An 11,506-nucleotide genomic window follows, 5' to 3' on the forward strand; every position below is an offset into this window, starting at 1 on the left:
TGCTCTGGGTGAAGAGCACATCTCAAGTCGCCTTCCCCTCCTCATGTCCGACGTTAACATGTCCTCACTGGGCTGGAGGTCATGGGAATCCCCGTTTTTGAGCCTGTGATATGATGGAGAGGGTATATATTTCCTTAATACATGTCCTCTCCACTCTGAATATGAACTATTCAGAATCACCCCTCGGCTTCAGCTTCTATCTTTAGCTATTTTTCTCCTTTCGTTTCCTTAAACAAAGTCCCCATTAGTGGTATCCTCTGATTTTTCTCACCAAATGTGGTCCAAGACCTACCCTCACCTGGCTTGCTTGCAAAAGATGCACATTCCTGAGCTTCCTTCCAGACCCACAGACTCAGAACCACTGTGCATGAGCTCCTACCACATGCGGCTTTGACAAGCTCTTGGATGACTCCAGGAGCCCTTAAGTTCGGAATCTACGGAGGCCTTTGCCACAGAGCCAGCAACTTCCCATCAGAGAGGCTTTAACTGACCAAGGGTCATCAGAATTGACTCCACTTTGCTTGAGCCTACCCAAAAGCTAAAGATAGAGCCAGGAGGAGATGAAAATTCCAGGGCTGTGTGTCCATGACTCCGAGGTGAACAATAACTGGGTGTCTTCTGAGGTGACAATCCTCTTTCTCCGGTCTGGATGCACAGTGACAGGCATTTTTCTTTTAGGCTCTGGTTAAATATAGTGCCTAATGCTTTGCAGACTTCAGCTTGGAGGAGTGGAATTTACTGGCCTGGAAGTCAGTCTCTTGTAGCCATGGTGCAAGCAGACATCACAGACCTGGGAAGAGAGGGTAAGCCCATTTGTCTGGGGGGTATTTATTCCATGGAGAGAGGTAGTCCCTGAACTTTGTGCATTTTTCCTGCAGTTAAAAAGGTAGCAGTGGACTAAGTCTTGCATACTCTGCCTGAAAACTAGAATCACGAGAATTTCCCAGAGCTAAGTGGTGGGAGTTGTTTTTACCATATTGATACAGAAGCAAGGACAATTCAGAGCTATAAATGGCAGGATGCAAAATCATAAAAGCAGTTCTCTATATTCTGCCTCCTTTGGGACCCAAATCAAGTTCTGCTTCTGTCATGAAGCTACTCCAGCTCGCTGCACTTTTCCCCTCTTCTCCTATGACACTTCTATGCCGTGGCATATATCTCAGTGCTCACTCATTCTTTATTTTTAGTATTTAGCTTCTGTCTCCACATCTCTGGGTCACAAACTCCTTGAGAGCACAGACCACACCTCATCTCCCTCAATACCTCCCTTGGTACCGGTCAGTATTGGGTACCTGAGCACTAGTGCCTGTCTTTTGGCATGAACCTAGACCACATCAAAGAAAGAGATCTGGGAATGGAGAAGGCAGTGATAACAATGGCTGAGTACTGAGTGTGCTCTGTAGGCATTTAGCCCGTGTTAGTCTATTTCACCTTCACAACACCCATTTGAAGTGACCCCCCCCCCATTACAGAAGGGCCAATTTACTCACAGAGGAGTGAAGTGAAATGCCTGAGATTACAGAGGTCACACAGCCACTAAGAAGTAATGCCAGGATTTGAACCCAGGGAGTCTGGCTGCAGAACCCATGCTGTGCCGTGTGGCCTAACACTGCAGAAGGAAAGCTGTCCCCCTAGACATGAGGGATATAATGAGCTCAGAGAACTAGAGGGGAGCTTATGCTTCCCAGAAAAAAAGACAATTGATCCTGGAGTCTTTACCCCAACTTGACTTGAAATGAGCAACTCAGGCATGGTCTCCCCGCAGAAGGACAGTAGGCCTTTTCCAGGGTCATGGCTCTCCTCCAGCTACTGACAAATTCATCCAAGGCACAGCACCAGCAGCAGCCTCTCCCACCTCTCAGAGATCCACCCTGCTCTGCATGGATGAGGGAAGAGGCATTGGGAGGAAAAAGTGGCATTTGCCAATGGAGAGTAACCCCCAATCAGAGAGCTTGGGCAGGTGCTGAGGGTTGGGGGTAACACCAACCCAAACTGGCAAGAGAGCACTCACTGCCTTACAAAGGCAACCTCCAAACTCAAAACAATTCTTTACTCCCCCTCCAAGACGTTCCTGAAACCTCTTCATGCTAAATAATGAGATTATTTGATGTCCCTGAGTCCCACCCTAGTTGGCCATGTCCAAGCCACTAGAGATACTCCCAAGTACTCCCTTGGTACTTCCAGGGACCAAGTAGTATCTAAGACCTTAAAGAAGGGACCTTAAATTGACCAAATTATGTTGTGTGCATGCACAAATATGTAACAGCAAATTCCACTATTATGTATAATTATAATGCATCAATAAATGTTTTAATTTAAAGAAAAAGGAAAAAAAGAAAGGAGCTTGCAACATATAGCCTGGGAGAAAACTTTCAACAGGAAGAGGGAAAAGCCCCTCTTTTTAAAACAGTGATGATTTACAGAATTTCATATATGAAGTAAAATCTCATATATGAACTTATGGTTCTGGTAAGCATTTAAAATGCAATATATTCATAGATAGATAGATAGAAAAAAATTTTAAAAGCATCAGACAAATTGTTTGATGCTTATAAAATATCAGTATGGTTCCAAGAGACATGGAGCTGGGTTTAGTTTTTTGGAAATCTCTTCATTATGTAAAGTCTTCCTGAATGCAAAGTGAAACCTGCTTTTAACCTTTCTTCATTGATTTAGCAAATATATATCTAGTGTCTAAGGTATGCTGGGCTCTGGTCCTTGAACTTTGTGTTAGAGACATTTAAAGGTGAATATGTCCTCAGTGAGAGAAGATTTCAGAAAAGAGAGATAAGTAAACAAATAACCTTCAGTGAAAGTTTTAGATTTGGGGACTGATGTCCACAATGGGAATCCATCCTGAAAGCCTCAAGCGGGAATGTTAGATGGAACCAGGGGCTCAGGAGACATTGTGAAGGAGGCATTTATTTGCAAATTTTGAAGGAGGTGGATATTTACCAAGCATAAATCACAGGAACTGCAAGAATCCAGAACTGCAAAAACTTCAAGCCAGGCTAAAGATGGAGAAAACAGGGAAAATTAATAGTGCAGGTATGGACAGGAGTCTGGCCCTGGAGTTCAAGGGTTATGCCATTAGTTTAGTTCTTATAACCAAGGACTTGGAGTCACAGTCCTTTCTTTGGACTGAATGATCTGGAATGCTTCAAGGGAAGAAAGAAGGCATGGAGACTCACAGAGGGAAAGCCTGTCCATGCCAGAACACACCCCCAGAGACTGCCAGGCCTGAGACGGGATGGAATGTGGAGCCTGCTTCTACCACCCACAGGAAGGACAGAGGGGGCTGCTCTTGTCTGTGCATCACATCTAATTTTGCCTAAAGTTTAGGGATTTTTCTTCCTTCATTTCTACCTGTGGTACCTGTGGTGCCTTGAGCAATGTTTTTTACCCCACAAATATTAACTGTCCACAAATTTGGTCATTTTTCATGTGATCTCTTTTGGATGGTAGAGCATGTATCTTCCTGAATTCATTCTAAATGGTTGGACCAACATCCTGAACTGAGGGAGTGAAATAGAATAGTTGCTACTATTGATTGTATGTCGACTAACAGCCAGGCACCATACTCGTGGCCTTCTTCTTCTTCTTCTTCTTCTTTTTTTTTTTTTTTAAGGCAATGACTGCATCTTTTTTTCTTATCTTTATTTTATTTATTTATTTTTATGTGGTGCTGAGGATCAAACCCAGCCCATGATGGCCTTCTTTTTATTATCTTTATTGAGACATAATATTTATACATCTTTATGGGGTACCTTATGGTAACCAAGTACAGGTACACAATGTGCAATAAATCAGGGTAAAAAGCATCGACATTTCTACGAATATTAGTCATTTTTATCTGCTGGGAATTTCATACTTTTGTATCATTTGGAGATGTATCATAGGTTGTTTTCACCTACAGTTAGTTACCTACCCTGCTAAAGAAAAAACAGAAGTAATCCCTCCACTGTATGATTGACACTCCCTCTTGAACTTCTTTTCATTCCTCTTCCTCCCTGCCCTTCCCAGTCTCTAGTGATCACTATTACACTCTATTATTCTACTAGATTGGCTTATTGGTTTTCACAAATGTGTATTCATGGGATATATATGAATATATATATATATATATATATATATATATATATATATATATATCATGATATCATGGCAGGTCAGAGCTTCAGACTCAAGTGTGTTTGAGTGGTCATCTCCACCCCCTCCACATCCCTGGCTGGCAGTGGGACACAAAGAGGGCACCAAAAAAAACAACTCAATTACATGCCTAAGGAGTGAATTCAGTGGATGTCATGTTCTTTCCCTTTCAGGTCTTCTGACATCAACCCTGGAAATGAAGGAAAGACTCAAGTAAGATACCATTTTCTAGAAGGAAATCCTACCATGCAGGACAGCATGAGTGAGGCAGCCAGAGAAGGACACACGCTGTGTGATTCCACTTGCTTGAAGCATCTGCAATAGTCAAACCCACAGAAGCAGAAAACAGAACATGGGTTGCCAGAGGACGGGGAGAAGGACAAGCGGGGACTCGTTACTCAGTGGGTGTTGAACTACAGTTACACAAGATAGTAAGTTCTAGAGATCTGCCTATAAAGCCTAGAGTTCAAAATATGGTTTTGTGCACTTAAAAATTTATTAAGAGAGTGGATCTCATGTAAAGTGTTTTTACCACAAAGAAAAAGAAAAGAAAGAAAGAAACGCAAGGAAACTGTGGGAGTTGTTGGATGTGTCTATTACCTTGACGGAGGGGATGGTATCATGGGCAGATGCATATGTTGAAACTCATCAAGTTGTATATGTTAAATATGTGCAATTTTGTATATCAATTATATCTCAATAAAGCTGTTCAAAAGGTAACATTTTCTTAGTTTTATCTCCATCCCAAAGTTCCTTCACTCCTTCTGTAACATTCAAATTGGTGCAACCCCTACCACATTCACATCCATTCACATTTGATGTGGGATTTTCCCTCTTCCCTCTTGCCCCTTCCTGAGAGGAGTGAACTTCCTAGTCAAAAACCTGTGGAGGTGAACAAAAGACCCTTGGTACTCCCTGAAGTTCCTGACTCTCAGCCAGAATGACAAGGAGATCAGATGTGGCTCAGCCTCAGAACTCTTTTCTCTGCCCAGGGCCAGAAGGAGAAGAAAGTGTGGGCAAGAATGTCCTAGATTCGGCATCCACTGCTAAGGCTTCCAGCATCCCCCGAGGCCTCCTGTGAGTGGAACCACACACTCTGGTCTTGCTGCTTCGGGCTGACTGCACTCAGCACAATGTTTTCCAGGTTCATCCATCCCAAATGGTTTGCCAACGGCATTTGAATCTGTGCTGTGATGGCATGTCCATCACATCCAGTTTTGTGTCTCAATAGCAGTCTTCTGCTGACAGACAAAAGCCAGGGTGGAGCCAGGATGCCCCTAGCCACCATTGTGCTTAGCTCGTCCAGAGCTCTCCTCACACCTCGGCTTTTTCAAAACCTGGCATCCTCTCACCTTTCAGATTGGTAAGAGCCTAAGAAGCTGTTGTGAAATTATCTTGAACCTGTGTTGTGTGGGATCAAAGAAATATCCCAGAAGACCAGCGGGATGGAGGAAAGGAGAGGAATTTTCCCCAGTGGATGGCTGAGTCCATGAATGTGGAACCCATGAATGCAGAGAAACAATTTGTGTGTATGTGTGTGTATGTGTGTGTGCACACATGATCATCTGTTTAGAAAATCCCCAGGAAGGCTTGGGCAGGAGGATCACAAGTTCAAGGCCCATCAGGCATACATACATCTATATCTATATCTATATCTATATATATATATATGTGTGTGTGTAAATATACATATATATAGTCTGTGTAGACAACCCATAGAAGTCTATAAAAACTATTTATATTTATATATACATTTATATTTATATTTGAATAGATTCTTCTTTGGAGAACTCAAATACATAAGTATATGGAAATATAACTGCTTTTGTGTGTTTTGACTTTATACCCTGCCACCTTGTTAAATTCTAACAGAGTTCTAACAAGTTTTTGCAGAGTCTTGAGGATTTTCTTGTGTGTGCGTATAGGGGACAAGGGTACTGGGGATTGAACCCAGGGCCACTCTATCACTGAGCTACACCCCTGCTTGGTGCCACATTGGCTTGGGGGGTGGGGTGGGGGTCCTGCACAGCCTAACTTTTCCAAGAAAACTGAGTATGAGCTGCAGAAGGAGTCTCAGGGACTGAACTTGTTAAAGAAAACTATCCTATGAACATAGGACCCCTCATTGTTTGTAAGTACAAGGCAATGGGACTGCAGTGTCCCACCTAGAGGAGAGGCATTTGCTGAAACTGATTCCCTGGTTGTGCCAGCCATGGGGAATCAAGAGAATCCCTTTCAGTAGCATTTCTTCAGGAGCAACACAGCGCCCCCTGGTGGCCTCATGGGTGTGGCTGTAGTACAATAGTGTGTGAACATTGCCACCTGCCGGGCACTCTATTGATATGCAGTTTTGCCAACAAATTTTCAGCAGGTATGTTTTTTGGTTCCCAAGTTTTATTCAAGAACTTTTTTCTTTTTACATTCCTGTAGGTACTTTTAATTGTCTAGTTTAAGCAGTAATGAACCTTTTGGAAGTATATTTGTAAAATGAAAAAAGAAAGTGAAAATAAAAGGTTTCACTTACTGGAAATATAGGGATCAAAGAAAATGGATAGCAATTATTTCAATAATATGTGCTGCAAATGGCCAACACATATATAAATAAAGTTCCACATCTCTAGCAATCAAAGAAAAACAGATCTAAACTACACTAAGATTTCATCTCATTCCAGTCAGAATGGCAATGATCAAGAATGCAAATAATAATAAATTCTGGTGAGGATGTGGGAGGAAATGTACACTCAGAACATTGTTTATGAGACTAAAAATTAGTACAGCCACTTTGGAAAGCAGTGTGTAGATTCCTCAAAATGCTAGGAACTCAACCACCATGTGATCTAGCTATCCCATTCCTCAGTATTTATCCAAAAATACTAAAGTCAGCATGGTATGGCAATACAGCCACCATAATGTTTATAGCAGCACAATTCAAAATAGCTAAACTATGGAATCAACCCAGATGCACATTAATAGATGAATGGATCAAGAAATGAAGTTTCACTCAGCCATAAAAATGATGACATTATGGCATTTTCCAATAAGTGGATGGAAAGAGCGAACATGCTAAGTGAGATAAGCCAGACCCAGAAAATCAAGGGTCAAATGTTTTCTCTCGTATGTGAAAGCTAAAGCAAAATAAGAGAAAGAAGGCGGTGGGGGAAGGGATTGGACATCATAAATATATAGGGAAGATCAGTGGAGCAGAAGGAGGAGAATGAAAGAGGGAGGGAGGGAGGAAGGGAGGGAAAAAATATGGAAGGAGTCGAACAGAATCATGTTATATGCATATATAAATGTACCAAAGGGAATTTCACCTTTATGTATAGGTAGAAAGTACCAATAAAAACAAATAAATAAAGGTATGAAAGTAAGATCAGTAGAGTAGAGGAGGAAGAAAAGGGGGAGGGAGAAGGAGAGGGAAAAGGAGGGTAAATTGAAATCCAGTTCCTTGTATGTATAATTTTGTCAAAAGGAACCCAAATACTATGCATAATCATAAAGCTCTAATAGAAAATGTGCTGTTTATCTTTACTGAAGCATGAACAGAAGGCCAATGTCACAGTGGGAGAAGCATGAATTTTAGAGTCACACAACTGAGATCACATGCCTGCTGGCTTTGTGAGCTTGGGAAAAGTTACTTAATATCTCTAAGCATCTGTTTTCCCTCGTATAGAAGGGAGGTACACTTATCTTGCAGTATTGTAGGAAAGGTTAGATGAAATAACATGCATAATATAAAAATGAAAGGCATATTAAATAAATCAGATATGCATGATTCATAATCTTTAGGTAGAACATAAAATTTCATATAATTTTTTTTCTAATTGAATTATGAAATATTTCTGACCTGGACCTAGCAAATGAAAAGATGGAGTCACTCATATATTTTTAAAATAGTCTGTATTTTCTTTTCTCTATAGTGGTTGATTCTGATCCTTCTCCAAAAGATAATTTGGCTTTGGCACAAGGCTGAATTCTGCCAAATTGAGACTCCACTAACATTGAGTGATGATCTTCAGCGTGCCAGACACTTTCAAAGACGCTCTCTCATCGTCACCAGTGAAACCTAAAGCTTCAGGATCCATCCCCTTTCCACCAGAAAACATTTTGCCAAGAACACGAGAACCTTTTCTTCCATAGCTACTTGAGCACTGTCCAGATTACTCAGAAAAGCCCCACACGGGGAAGAACACAAACGTCCATTAGCAGGAGAACAGATCACAGTGAATCCACACAGTGAAGCACCCCAGAGAATAAAAAGGACAAACAGCTAAGCACAACAATGTGGGTGAATCCCGAGTCTGAGAAAAAATAGGAAAAAAATGCATATGTCATATTTTTATGATGTTCTAGAATAAGAAAATCTAATCTATGTTGGTAGACGTCAGAATAGTTGTTAACACTGCTTAGGAGGTGGAAACTGCCTACAAAGGGACAATAGGAAATGTGGGTGAGGGAAATGTCCTTGATCTCAGTCTAGGTGATGGTCACACCAGCATAATGAGCAGTGGTGCGTCACAGCCCATTAGCACCACCAAGAGAGCCAATGGTCAAATTCTCAGAACTTTGCAAATCAGATGGCATCACATTGGCAGCATGAAATCCATCGTGGTGGAAGTGTTTGTACCCTGGAAGTTGGCAATCAGTACAAAGCCAGGCTTGTTTTTTTTTTTTTTTAATCCCACCAGAAAAAACAGTTGTTTAACATTGATGAATATACCACTGCCTACATCCACCAAAGCTCACCAAACTGTATTTTGAAGATCTAGGTATTATACTAGATAAAAATTATATCTCAAATCATTATACCTCACCACGGTCACAGTGTGCAGAACACAACCAGAAAGAATGCTGATCAATCAGTTGAGAGAGAAAGATTGTTAATGGTCTTTTCTGGGAATGAAAATCAAAATGTAAGCCTTGCTGTCCAGCCCTAAGAAACTGTGTGGACTCTCTCTCGTCCAGTGAGGAGATCCACAGAACAGAGTAGAGGAGAGTGTGGCCACAGAGTCACTAATCAAGACCTCTGGAGACCAGGCAGGAAGCGGGTCTGATTTTATCGTGCAGTTGCCAGGTATACATACTCAGGCAGTAGCTAAGCAGAGTACAGGCAGCCACCAGTGCGATTTCTGACCAACTGTCCTTGCAGCAACCAATCGAGGAGCAGGTGGTGGAGAAAGCGCCGGGACTGCAACACATGGCCTCACGCCCAGGGCTGTGCCTATGGGGTAAGCGGGGTAAGAGGTTTGCGGCTCACACGCCTAGCAGCAGGGAGTGGTTTCCCACTCAGACGCCCTTAACGTAGGCCATGTATGCCGTGCTCTATGCACTTGTCCCCACGAGAAAAAGATCAAATCCTTGAGACTCGGGGAAGACATGCCGGGCAGGTGGGCATCTTGAGAGCTGCTGCACAGGTCACAGTCTTGAGCCTCACCTGTGAGGAGGAACTGGAGTCCCACTCCAGAAGCCACTGCCATCCTCTCTCATTTTATTGGTTTTATTTTTTTTTAAATCATCACAATGAAATTTACTCTTTTAGTATAAAGTTTCTACAGTTTTAACTCATGTATAAAATTATGGAATCATTACCACAATCAGGATGCAAAATAGTACCCCCTAAAATTTCCCTCCTGCTCTCCCTTTATGATCACAGCCTTCCCCACCCCTAACTCCTGGGAACACCTGGTCTATTCTCCATCACTACTTTGTCTTTTCAAAAATGTCATGAAAATTACCTACAAATAAGAAATACAGTGCCTACCTCTCTAAGACTGCTTCCTTCACCCAGGATAATGCCTTGGGTATACTTCTTTGTTACATGCATAAATAATACATTCCTTTTTATTACTTAGTAGTATTCTTTTGTATGAACATGTTATAATTTATTCATCCATTTCCCTGTTTTCCCCCTTTAAAGAATTTATTTGACACCTATTATGCCACATAGCATATTTTAAACACTGACATGTAATTCCCTAATAAGATAAAGCAAGACAGAGAGTTCATCTTATTAGAAACAAGGTACACCATCACTTATTGTCTTCAAACATTATTGCACTTTAACTTCCATAATTTGACAAAGCATTCATGAAATAATCTGCACACTAGTTTTAACAAATAACACCTTTAAGCAGACATGACTGTCCTAAGTTGTTTATTAAATATGAACTTTACAAATATCATACTTTTTTGTTCTGATTAGTTATACATGACAGTAGAATGCATTTTGACACCTCATACATAAAAGGATATAACTTCTCATTCATCTGATTGTACATGAAGTAGAGTTACACAGGTCATGTAATCATATATGCACAGAGAGTCATAATGTCCAATTGATTCTACTATCATTCCTACCCCCATTCCCTCTCCTCTCCCTTCACTCCTGCTGTCTAGTCCAAAACATCTCTGTTCACCCCCTCCTTATTGTGAATTAGCATCCGCATATCAGAGAAAACATTTGGCCTTTGGTTTTGGGGATTGGCTTATTTCACTCAGCATACTATTCTCCAATTCTATCCATTTACTGGCAAATGCCCTAATTTCGTTCTTCTTTAAGTCACAAACATCATACTTTCATTAGCAGTTAGTAGTGGAGCTGGAGAATATTATGCCTTCTCCAAGCTGCTCAGGGAGAACCACCAATAGTGTGGTGGAACTTGTGACCTTTCCAAGGCCAGGACTCTTGCAGCCTGCGTATGTTAGCCCATGCATTTCCCTGTGCTTGGGGACTGGTTTGGTGATCCATTGGGTGTCCGGATTTCTTCTGACAGCTTTGTTAAATGGATCAATGAGGATGACCTCAAATAATTTGTATGTGGAATCTTTACCAATAGAATGCAAGACTCTCAGAGCCCCACAATGGTGTCCAGCTCACTCCTCAACGACAGATTGAAGAATCCTGGTTAATCCTGGTTAACACCATGATTGGCGTTTGTGGCCACCACCATGCATACAAATCCTGTATATGACATAACCTTGATTGTTCTTGTATCCCAGTCTGCATGCTTTATCCAGCTGGGTGGGGCGGGGTGCCCCATGGAGTGCAGAGAGCTGGTGATACTGCCAGCAGCAGACCTTCAGAAGAAAGAGCATCACATCCGACTGCTTCTACCTCCATTGCTCCTGGGTGGACTTGTTTGCCCCCATCTTGGCTTACCTGATGGGTGCCACCAGATGGAAAGCCTCCATTCACCTACTGAAGGACATTTGCTTGCGATAATGTGACTAGAATATCAATAAACTTTCATATCCAGGTTTTTTACGCTCACATGCATAAGTTTTCATTTCTCTAGGGAATGGAATGGCTGAATTATATAACAAATGTATGTATGTTAACTTTATAAGAATGCTTTCC

At 41.6% G+C, this 11,506-nt stretch overlaps 1 pseudogene; it reads right to left on the minus strand.

Moving 5' to 3' along the window:
* Positions 1-10,735: 10,735 nt before the first annotated feature.
* LOC113185321 (large ribosomal subunit protein eL15 pseudogene) lies at positions 10,736-11,298 on the minus strand (annotated as a pseudogene).
* Positions 11,299-11,506: the final 208 nt, after the last annotated feature.

The sequence above is a fragment of the Urocitellus parryii genome, chromosome 4, assembly GCF_045843805.1.
Source record: "Urocitellus parryii isolate mUroPar1 chromosome 4, mUroPar1.hap1, whole genome shotgun sequence".
NCBI classification, from domain to species: domain Eukaryota; kingdom Metazoa; phylum Chordata; class Mammalia; order Rodentia; family Sciuridae; genus Urocitellus; species Urocitellus parryii.